The 10,759-nt window shown below is 39.7% G+C and overlaps 1 protein-coding gene across 2 annotated transcripts in view; it reads left to right on the forward strand.

Annotated features, from left to right (window-relative positions):
- ZNF516 (zinc finger protein 516) overlaps positions 1-10,759 on the forward strand; it is a 101,099-nt gene that overhangs the window by 30,319 nt on the left and 60,021 nt on the right. The window lies entirely within an intron of this gene.

Genomic DNA, 10,759 nt, shown 5'->3' on the forward strand with positions numbered 1-10,759 from the left:
CCTTGAAGAAGAAGAATGGCACTTGAACCTCACACACAAGGCATTTGGGTGTTGGCATCCTTTGATTTTTGGGACAGCAGCAGTTACTGAACAGACAGAGGGGGACAAGTTACAGGCTTGAAGGCTGGAGATGGTTCTGTTGTAATGGAGGGTATAAAAGCCTGAAGAGTGGGCATCTTCTGGGGAAGAGGACAGAAGGGGCAAGCAGGAGGCATGTGAGTGTGTGCTGGAATGTCCTGGCAAACAACAAGCCAGTGAGCAGGGACTGAGCCTGTACTAATGAGGGAGAGCCCAAATGGAAGAATTTGTCATGAAGGGCCCAAAGAGGTTTGGGAGACACAAGGAAGTGAAAGTGCTCCTGGAAGAAGCAGAAGTGTTGGGGACAACTGAGAAAGGGCTGGAGGGCAGGCAGACAGGGAGGAGTGGGGAAAACACGTGGCCTTTAAGGTACATCTGTGGGATGGCAGTGGCCAGGAAGGGAGTGTGAGCCTGGCAGCTGGCCCCAGGTGGTCCAGGAGGAGTCTTGACAGGCAGGCAGTGTGTGTGGATAGCTGGGGGTAGGAGGCATGGTGGTGGCAGTGGTGGGGTGGAGCCAGGTCAGAGGGTAGCAGTGCCACAGAAGGGACGTGGGCTCTGGTAGAAGGTGTAGTGACATGTGTGGCAGTAGTGGAGTGTTGAGGTCTCTGTTGTGAAGAGTGGTGAGAGGAGATGGTGCTTGATTATTCAAGTGTGATTCATTCAACTAACATTTAGAATCAAGGAGTTAATTAAATACAATATCTAAAACCAGGTATGGATAAAACTTAGAGAGAAAGCACAAAAAAAAAAAGGGTATTATAGTATGTGGTACATACACCCATTTTTTGAAAGCAGTAATAAAGTCTAACTAATATTTTGTCATGCAGACAGGTTGGTGTTCTTGGTGTACGTAATTCATGTTTTTCTTACCAGTTGATAGATTTGTCTTGCAAGTTATAGTTGTGGTGTATGGAAAAATAAATAAACCGGCAGCAGCCTGTGACATCAGACCTTTCTTTCTTCCTTGCAGACTTGCCTGCTTGCTATCCTGTGAGTGATAATTTCAGAGGTTTTGGTTTGTTTTGAAGTAGTTGCTCAGCATTTGAATGTTGAGGCTGTTACCAGAGTATCTGAGTAGGGGTGGGGTTTGTTCCTTTACTTTTTTTTATACTCTTAACTCTACCTTCCTGTACTAAAGGCAAGCAGTGATCTCAGGAACGGCTTTGGAGGTGTCCACCTAGGCTCTTATTTTTCACAGATTATCTAACACAGAATCATTTTCTGCATTTGGGTAAATTTCTGTCTATCTTTGGAGTTCTAGGAAAGTGCCTTGTACACTGCAGGTAAAGGACTGGCCCAAAGGTTCCAAGTCTTTGATTAAATTGCAAGGAGAGGAGAAGTACGTGTACGGAGCAGTTCTGAACAGAGTTATCGGGGTTCATCTTGTGATTCCACAATGTCCTGACCTGCCAAATTCTGAAGCATGCTTTTCATTGTGCCATTATGAGAGCAAAGTTGACAGGGCTGGTAAAATAGGCTTTGAAATTGTATTTAAAAGGAGTGGATGGGATGTTTGTCTCTTTTAGGTGATGTACTGCAGCGATGTTCCACAGAGATATATCTGTTCAGCACTTCATACCAAAAATAAGCCAGAAAAACAGACAGCTGAAAGATTTTATTTCAGGTTTAGTTTCTTTTCTCCTGACTGGAAGGTTTGAAATCCAGAAAAAGTTACCTTGTGCTTTGTATTCACTTGACATACCAGACAATTATTTTCTTCCCTTTGTATTTAAAGAAATAAAGTAATGAAAAGAGGAGAAAAGTAGTTACTTCACTTTGCAAATCAGCTCATGTTTTATGGTTATGCCACTTTTATTGTACTGGCTATGCTTGTTTGCTTTTCTGTGCTGGCAGGGACAGGCCAGTACAAGATTCAGTGTATTTCAAAGTTGGATTTATCACATATGTAATGGAAGTGGCTTTTAATGATGATAATTGCAGAAAACTCTAAAATGAACTGTTGGAGTAATGAGGCAGCAGCTGGCATGTCATCTTTAAAACTACTGGTGAACTTAGGAACTTTTGATCCTTCTCTTAAACTGCTAGCAGTCATCCGTCTTACTGCTACGTGTAAGATAAACTCATCATCCCAAATTACACTTGTAGATGGACTGATCTTCACGGGTACTGTGTACTTCAGTATAAAGAAAGGGAAATGAAGGTATTTCTAAGGCACTGGCTATCCACAAACTGTCCTCTGCCAGCTTGGGGCCAGTGGTGTCATGGAGCCAAAGCTGTGTGCGATTTAAGCGGCACAGTAGGTCCTGAGTCTCAGCTGATGTAGAGCAATCTTCAGCTGAGGTGGTGAGGGTTCTCTGAAGTGCAGTGTCTTCATCTGGGCCTGGGCATAGTCTGCATACTTGATATTCAGAAGTGCAGAATGGAAAAACTGTGATTGAAAGTCTTAATGAATTACCTGCATAAGTTCTTAAAAAGTTTAAAAAAGCTTTTTAAAATAGAGGTTGTTCATGCTGTTTGTGCTTTACAAGAGTTTACAGAGAAATACTTTATATACACATATGTATCTCTACACACACAGAGAAAAAAAAAAAGTAGCCCAACATCTGCAAATGAGGTTTTGCCAGCTGTGTGTTTTGTGAATTTTGTGTTGCTTCTCAGTGCTATCTCAGAAGGTAATGTTTAAAGAATGCTTTTATGGTTTATTGCATATGATTATTCCTCCTTGTATTTCAGGGCACAATTCCTCTCCCTTTCCCTTCTGCCATTTCCGTCTCACTCCTTCTCCCCTCCCCCCAATTTTTTTTTTTTTTTTTCAATGCACTCTTTTTCCTTTGGTTTCACTGCTTTATAAGTTCTTTCTAATACTGTGGAGGGGGAAGAAGTAAGCAAACAAATTGGTGGTGTTACTTTAGAAATAATTTTTGTTTCAGTAAGACTCTAGTAGTTAATCAAAGCACAGTGCTGCAATTCTCAGTCTGTTAAGAGGTTAACGCTTGGCAACGCTTCTATTTATAAGGTAATGATTTTACTGTTGCAGTTGGAGCAGTAGCATGTATTAGGTGTAAGTGAAATTAATTTATTACCTTGAATTTCTTAATTATTCACACAGCTTATCTTGCAGCAATGGCCCATAGAAATAATATTTACTTTACATTGTCCTGGTGAACAGATATCTGTAGCTAGTAAACTTGTTTGGTATTAAATGCACAGCTTTTCGCGTCTGAGGTCTGCTGTGGACAAGTTACAGCGCTGCGTGAGTCTACTAAAGCACTGAAGTTTGTTCCTTACCGGTGCAATTGTTTGTTGTGACAGAGTGGCATTTGGGTGGGCACTTAGGGCAAGGTTGCTTCGTGTAACTTTTGCTGGGGTAGGAAATCAATAATTCAAAACATTTACCTTCAATTATGCTCATGTTTTTCTTGCATTCAGGTCTTGATGTACACAGCACAAAGGCATTCCAGTTCTAGTTAGCGGCGCAGCTTCTGAATTGATACAGATTGATTTCATGGCCCTGTGTGCACTTACGGCGGCTGAGGATGTGGTTTGTGTGTAGCTTGCACTGATGGGGCAAATGAAAGAGGCAGCAAGAAGGGGTGGGTATGTGTCTGTGTGTGCCATGTACTGCACTCCTGCGTTTTCTGCCAGCTGATGATCCAGTCCCTCTTCCACACACATAATGTAAAAATTGCAAAAAACCTAAGTATGTCCCTGTCATGTCACTGTAAATAAAAATAGGTACTTATAATTTTTTTTGCTGTTGTAACATAGAAGCTGAGCCTGGAACAGAGCATATTAAATACCCCGCCCATACAGTTTCAAATCAGCCCCTACACTGAAAGATTAAAATGGCCATGTTACAACTCCATGTAAATTGGTCTGCAGTGGAAACCCTAACGAGATCATTAAATATAAAAGCACTATTGGATGCTGGGAAAATACTGTGCTGCCCATATATATATGCATCTCCATAGACATGCATGAATAGACAGCATCAATGCCATCGATTTGAATAAGGAGGTAGTACTCAGCATTGAGGTGACTTTGCTTGTAACTGACTTTTTATTTGAAACTATCAGAACTGTAAATGTTTCTTCAACTTTTAAAAAAATCTTAGATTTTGGGAATAATAAGCCACTAAAGTAACTCCCTTGGTGGGTGTGACGAAGTAAAATGGAGGGATTATTTGTTGTTCTCATTGGGTTTTTTTAAGTTTTTTTTTTCTTTTTTTTTTTTTTTTTTTTTGTAACCTAAGTTGATGCTGATTTTCAGAATTAATCATAGTTACAGCATGTCAGAATAAGAGCTTTTGACTTGCCAATATATATCAGTAATGACCCTAGGAAAAGAAAAATCACATCTTCACTGGTGCAGTTCTTGGCTTTTCTAGGGCTGATCAATAATCACATTGTGCATTCATTCCCGCTAGCCCCCCACCCTGCAGGGTCAACTTTAACTACTAAGTCTTTACATTTCAGAAAGAGGACATAGGCTGCCTTTTGCGTTACTAGTATCAGTCTCAGTGTTTCCTTTGGATCTAATTTACTGTTACCCATCAAAAAAATCAATAACTTTTTGGTTTTTTAAATTTATTTATCTGTAATTTTTCAGTAGAGCTTTTCTCTTCTGCCTTCTGGTGCTGTGCTGAGAGGTCTCGGTAGAAACTAGACTCAGGATGCTAAGGTTTGCCATGGCTGTGCTATTTAAATGGATCCTCTCTTGATTGTATTGTAGCATCTGACAATGACAATGGGAGAACAACAGTTTCTGGGCCTTGTGTCTGGATGGTAACGCAGCTGCTGCAATAAAGTCTTGTTATGGTTGACCAGTCACATTTGGACAGTTATTTCTAATTAGGAGTTCTTATTTACGTTGCATTAGAAAATAGTTTGAAGCAAGCTGGTAGATGTTTCGGTGAAGTTAGTTCATTTTCTCCTCCTTGCCTTGAAAGATTAATGTTGCTTTTTGTTTTGTCCTGCAGCCAGAATAAGTAGCCTTGAAAAAAATATTACTGTTAAAATAAGCCTTTTTTCTTTTTTTTTCTTTTTCCTTTTTTTTAATATAATGTAATGGTCTCCAGCAACTGCTGTAAAATAAAGGATTATTGTGGGTAGTTCTGTCAGTGTTAGACATCACCAATAGTTTTAAGTCTTGTGATGGCATTTTGTGATTTCTGCATTGTTGGGTTTTTTTTTCCATGAAAGTACTAGTGTTAGTGGTTCCCTTTTATTCATTTCTTCATATTAGGGGGAAATGTAGTTTGTTCATAATGGATTATTGATTGGTCTGCGAACAGCAGAAGCCCCAAGGCCTTGTCATCAATGGTACTTACTCTCCCAATAGTGAATGCATCGCTTCATGCAGCCATTCGCAACCTCAGTCTGTAGAATATAAGCCCGTAATTGTTACTCTTGTGCAGCACAGTTTTTAGGGAGAGGAACTCTTCATTGTCATTATGGGATTTTCCCCCTCAATTTGTTCAAAGAATGGTCCCTTTGTTTTGGTAGCAAGATAAAGCTTGTCCTGGATGTTAATGATACATTTCAATTCATTGCTTAGAATACTACAGTGTAACTAGTAAAGCACATTTCTTTGTCTCTCAGAAGACAAACACGCACAGTACACTAAAACACAAAGTATGTACTGAGTGGGTTACAGCTCTGTGTTTCTCAACATACCCTGTAGCAGTGTGAAAACAAACTCCCCCCCCCCACCCAGCCTTGCTCCTGAACTGATTCCTGAGGACCCACAAAAATATCTGGGTTACACAGGTTTTGCTGACTTCATTTTGAGAGCGATCACCTCGTTGCAAAGTCATACCTCCAGCTTTTTCAGCATTAGTGTTTTTACCTTTATTTCATGGATTCCTTCCTCTGCTAAGGGTGCGGCAGCAGTTGGGAAAGGCCTGACTCTGCTTTCCTGGCTGCTGCTCGGAAGCCTGCTGCAAAATGTCATTAGCTCATGGAGGGAAAAAGACAGAGAAACACATGATGTATTTGGAGAAGCTCAAAATAATATCTCAGGGTTCAGACAGCAAACTTTCCAAATGGGAAGAGCTTCACCAGCTGCAGGGGAAGGCTGGTTGAAAATAATTAAACAAAAAACGTTTTGCAAAATGCTGCCCAAAGATTTTAAAAGCCTGAGTGGAAATAGATTAATAGAAATTTCTTGTTTGTTTTTCCAGAAGCTTTTTACTTTTCTTTTCAGTCCTGTGTCAATTTTGGCAGGCTTCAGCAGACTTCAGGAGGTCTGTTGTCCAGATTGCTACTTCTGATAACTGAATGCATTTGGAAAATTTGCCAGTCTTCTGCAACTGGCTTGGGATTTTTGGATAGGTTTTTACTGGGTTAGTTTGTGTTACTGTAAAAAAATCCATTTAGAACTATGCTGCCTTTACCTTTGTAGGCTGTGCAATGCCAGACTTTCCTGCAAATTCAGGTATAGGCTTCCTGTTTAAAGATAAGCTAAGCTCGTTCTACTGTGCTCTGGTGTGGTCTGTGGTCCATAGTCTGGTGACATGGGCTGTGAGAGGCATTTGGGTAGGACTGGTGTGTAGATAAGGATGGCAGGATTGAGCCTTTGGTCAGGGCGATGGACTGATGAGCCCTGTGGGACGTGGCTGTTCAGAAGAAGCCGTGTCCCCTCACCAAGTGAGGAGGAGGGCGACCAGGTAGAGCAAGGCTGGTGTGTGTGGAGGACAGTCTGTAGCCCAGGGAGAAGACACGGAGGGGGAGAGGTCTCTGTGGTTCAGTGAGCTCCAGGGCTGGTGGGACAGCTGGTGGTACGATGTTGTGCCTTTTGTCCCCTCTCTTCCTGCACTTGGCTCTCGTCTGGCGTCTTTGCCCTGAATGGCAAAGCCTGTTTGGCTCTGAGGCAACCTGAGCCTTCAAAAAAACCAGCAGAGAGCCTCTCTCCACTCCAGGCTGCTGTTCTTCAGAAACACAACTTCCTCAAATTCACTTAGAAATTTACATGCTGTGTCCTATCATTTCATCATGTAGAAGGAATTTCAGTAAGATATTTTTCAACATGATCATGCCTCCCATAGGGTTTTTTTTTTTTTTTTTGGTGGGTTTTTTTTTTTTTTTGTTTGTTTGTTTGTTTTTGTTTTTGTTTAAAGTCCTTGTTGCTCTTGGCAGAGGAACATGGTGGTGTGATTGCAGTGTATGTTCAAACCTCTTGGAGATTAGAAGAGCGATTATTTCTCTGGTGCATTTATCTTTCAGATAGAACTTGAAATACACCCAGACTGAAAGCAGTTTGTTTTAAAAGATACACTGTGCTATTTCAGTAGGTCTGTGTAGCTTCCCAAATTGTATTTTCTTTATTACTTACTGAAGAGTTTTCCCTTCTTGCCACTATAGATCATGCAATATGATTTTAAAAATCATGGTTAATTGAGGAGAAATTTAAAAGAAATACATAGTTTGCCTGTTCTGTGTTGGAACAGGAATAATTTTCTATGTTTTTCTCTGTCTGCACTCCACAGCATATTTGTATGCAAGAAATGAATGTAAGAAATGAATTTTCAATTACTTTTCCAGTGTAGTATCTTTTAAATTATTTTTGTCTTATTTTATTCTCCCCCCCCCAATTTTCCTGTGTTGTTTATTTTCAATTTCTCGTTTTATTAATTGTTTTCCAAGAGGCACAAAAGGTCCTTAGGAGGCTGTTTCTTTCCTTTGAGGTCTTTTGGGCAGTCCTCAATACCTGGTCTTACAGAGTATGAAGGTGGGATGAAGAGGAGAGTAATATTTATTTTAGAGTGCTCCTGTGTTACACAAAGTGCTCTTTCCCTGTACTTCTGTTCATTGCAAGGCTAAATGAGGGTCTTGCAGAAGTTGTGAGGGTGATGGAGCCGTGCACCAAGGTACCTGCTGAGCTACCAGCCGGGACAGGCTACCACAGCCTCCCTGGGAAAGCCATGGATGGTGACGGAAAAGATGCTGGGGCTCTGTGATGAGAGCAGGTCTCTTTGGTCAAATGTGCTTTCTCTGAAAGGAAACAACTCTGTCCAAGTTAGTTTTAAAGACCAAAGGAGTTTTGATGCCTAAATGTTTGAAATAGAGTAGATTCTGACAAGTACTTGCTTTAAGTGTGTAGGTAAGCTTGTTTTCCTTTCGGGGGCATCAGGGGAGTAAAACAAAGTTTGTTTTTATTTATTCCCATGTGGGTCAAGGCAAAGAATCTAGTGAGGCAATGGTGCAGGAAGAAACTCTATAACTAAAATATTTGGCTGTGAAAAGGCATTTATTTCTCAGCACACCACGCCTCCTGGATTTGGGTCTTTGTTCATTTTTCTCTTCCATCTTCCTTTATGTATCAAACTTGTGCGTAAACAGTGATGATAAGTGTATTTTAAAGGGGCTGAAAATGCCTCATGGATACTGGCCAGCTGCTTCTTGCATGAACTGAGCTGCTGATTCCTAGTTCAACAAAATAAACTGAATCTAGTTCCTATGCCCCTTAGAGTATCACAGCTCCCCCAAGTAGCTGGATGGCATTTGGTGTAGACTGCAGTGCCATTGAGACACACAAAATATTTTCAAAAACTATATATTAATTTATGGTTTACATTCACTTGTGTTTTCTTATGGCTTGCCTCTCTGCTGGTGGGGGTTTCTGTGCTGTGACAGTTTGGGAGGAATCTGCAGGCTGGGTGTGACTCTGCTGTGGATTCTGTGTGATGAGCCAGTGCTGTGGAACTGCAGGGTGAGCTTGGACCAAAGCAGTGAAGGGCTGCTGGTTATCACCTGAAACACTTTCAGCAGCCTGAGGGTAGCTGGAGGTGGCTGCATTCCACGTGTGCTGATAGAGAATTATTTCAGAACACTTAAAAATTCTAAAATTATTTCAAAATACAACTTTTTAAATCATCACAGTCAACCAGAAAGAAACAAAGATAACTATGGCAAAATTTTACTCCTAATGAAAGACTGACTGGTGTTGTTTGATTTACCAGTTGTCTTCCATCCACTGTGCTATTTTTGATGTTTAGTATTTAATACCAAGGTAAAAATTACTATGACAGAGTGTTATTTTCTATTATTAGGATTCTTTACCAGTGTTTTTTCCCTTTTTTTTTTTAAAGTTCAGTTTTCTAAATTGAAGCTTTTCTTCAAAGTTGTAATTTTATTTACCACTTTCCAATGAACCAGCTTTGCTGTTCTGCAGAGAGACCTCTCTGGAAGAATTACTTCTGAGTAGTCACTCAGATGATATGAGGAGGAAGAAGTGAGTTGTTTATATATTTTACCAAAGTCAAAGATTGACCTCCCTGTACTGTGTAAAGCAAGCTCAGTTTGGTGAACACCCTTCATTCCCCTAGAATTTTGTCTGTGGAATATCAAACTTGAAATGTTGTGAGTCTTACATGTGCATGAGTTCAAATAATTCAAGTCTAGGAATACGTTATTTCAACTTCTGAGTCACAGATTGCAGTGCATTGGGCAAGATTAACTAATAAAGATGAAAAAAACATTCTCAGAATAATTTTTGTGGAGACAATAACACTTCCATTAAGTATTTTAGAATAATAAAATTATTCAGTTGTTTTTAAGTCTGACATTTTTCCCCCTCAGGCCTAATTGAATACAGGACTAGGGGGATCTCCTGTGAGTGGCTAATACCCTTCTTATAAGTAATGCTTTCTTCATAGCCTCATTTTCATAACTAAGTTTCATTAATGAAAATGCTATAAATAATTAAAGTGAAATATGTCAAGACTAAGCCGAGGGAATCTGTGGCCAAGTAAACAAAAGGACTCTGAAGCTTTGGATCTACATGTGCTTGGACTGCTGCGCACAGCTTTCTTGTCTAAGCTTGGCTCTTAAAGCTCTTTTGAACTTTCAGACAGGAAACACTGCAGAAAGTTGAGTTAAAATGGGCCCTACATTAAAAAAAAAAAAAAAAAAGTTGTTAGTCTAAAAATCAGCCTGGCAATAGAAGCAATATCTTCACTGGTATAAGCTGTAGAAAATTAGGAGTGTAGAAAACAATGTATAAAATACATGGAAAAAAATTGTTCCCAAAGCTTTATTTTTTTTTTTTCTGTAACGGTGTGGAACATTTCAGAAGAAGCTGTTGCTTGGATTTAGCATAGTGTACTTGCACCTGGTGTTTCTTTTTTATAATTTAGTGACTTTTAGGTTAAATCTTTGATTATAAGACAACATGGGTTGTTACTTGGCAGTTTTAGGTTGTGGGTCAGATAAATAGGATATTATTAGAAGTTGTTTCTTCCACTGATGGGCAATATAAACTTGAATTTTCTGTGTGGTGTGTTTGTACCTTACAATTTCAGTGGCTGACTTCCTTTATTCACCCAGGAAGTTTCTTCTGAGGCTGTCTCTGTTTGATTTAAATGACTAATTTCAAAGATTAGTTTAGATTCTGCAATTTGTAAACTTCCTGCTCATATGGACTTCTGAATTTGAGATACCTATTTTTTTTTTGAATAATAAAAGAATGCTTCATTCAAGAAATGAAATTGCTTTTGTAACTCATCCCTTAAATGTTATTGTCAGCTCTCTGAGGAAAAGGTAGTTTGGGTTTGATGCTGTTTGAGAACTCCCTAACATGCTAAATGGATACTAGATATGCAGAAAATCCAGCCCAGAAATGAATGTCTTATAGCAAATAAGACGGCTAGATCAAATTAAATGTAATGAAATTCTTCTGCAGCCCATAACTGAGATGAGCATTGTGACAGTCTTGCTTTTTG

The sequence above is a fragment of the Serinus canaria genome, chromosome 2 (genome assembly GCF_022539315.1).
Source record: "Serinus canaria isolate serCan28SL12 chromosome 2, serCan2020, whole genome shotgun sequence".
Taxonomy (NCBI): Eukaryota; Metazoa; Chordata; class Aves; order Passeriformes; family Fringillidae; genus Serinus; species Serinus canaria.